We start from the raw sequence: 948 nt of genomic DNA on the forward strand, positions 1-948 counted from the left end.
ACCTTTTGCACCATACAGAGCATTTACAAATTATGAGCAATAAACAAAAAGCATTTGGACAAACTTATGTAGTATTCAATACATCATATGTACGGAGTTCAGAAATCAAGCACCAGCTTGTATCATGTGGCACTGAAAACTTTATTCATTTCATTTCTGTTTCCAGCTGTTGCTAGGTTATGCACAGGCTGTGACTCCCACCCACTCTCTCTCTTTGTTGTTCATTTTTTTATGCTTGCACAAATAGCATTTCAACAAACTTATAAAGTGTTCAATGCATCATACATGTAGCATTCAAAAAACAAGCACCAGTTTGCACCATGATGCACTATTGTACACAGTATAAAACTTTATCTATTGTGTGTTTCTGTTTTCAGCTTCCTCTCTCTCAATAGTAAATTTTATTCACACTTGTGTATGCACTATACTTTTAAGAATGCATCTATATTGTTTGCAAATAAATTATTATGTGTTTTAGTGTCATTGTGCTATAAATTTTTTTAATTTTTTTTATAAAATGTTTCCAATAGGCTGAATACTAGCAATGTAGCAGAAAGAAAACCTAAATGGAAAATGTTTTGTGGTCATGTCCACGGCAAATGAATTGTGATATAGATTTTAAACCCTACAAAAATGAAAAGAAAAACACAACAGAACATTTTAACATTCTTCAGAAGCAAAATTAATACACAAAAGAAAGGTATTAATGACACCAAAAGTAAACCAAGTAATTGCCGCGGACCAGCGCGGCTCCAAATAACAGTGCAGAATTAAGGAAACATACTTATCAAAACAAAAACGATGGGACCGGGAGGACTCTTTAAAATGCCTGGCAGTATACGAGTGCCCCATAGCCCCAGTTTGCTTTATTATATAGCCATATGCAAATCAAGGACCTTGATACAAAGTTGCACATCTAAGGCTAAGACAGGAACTCTCCCAAGGCAA

The 948-nt window shown here is 34.6% G+C and overlaps 1 non-coding gene across 1 annotated transcript; it reads right to left on the reverse strand.

Annotated features, from left to right (window-relative positions):
- Window positions 1-515: 515 nt before the first annotated feature.
- LOC136396116 (small nucleolar RNA SNORA32) lies at window positions 516-640 on the reverse strand. Its single transcript, XR_010749534.1, has one exon. It is a non-coding gene; the product is annotated as a small nucleolar RNA SNORA32 (small nucleolar RNA).
- Window positions 641-948: the final 308 nt, after the last annotated feature.

The sequence above is a fragment of the Saccopteryx leptura genome, chromosome 2 (genome assembly GCF_036850995.1).
Source record: "Saccopteryx leptura isolate mSacLep1 chromosome 2, mSacLep1_pri_phased_curated, whole genome shotgun sequence".
Taxonomy (NCBI): Eukaryota; Metazoa; Chordata; class Mammalia; order Chiroptera; family Emballonuridae; genus Saccopteryx; species Saccopteryx leptura.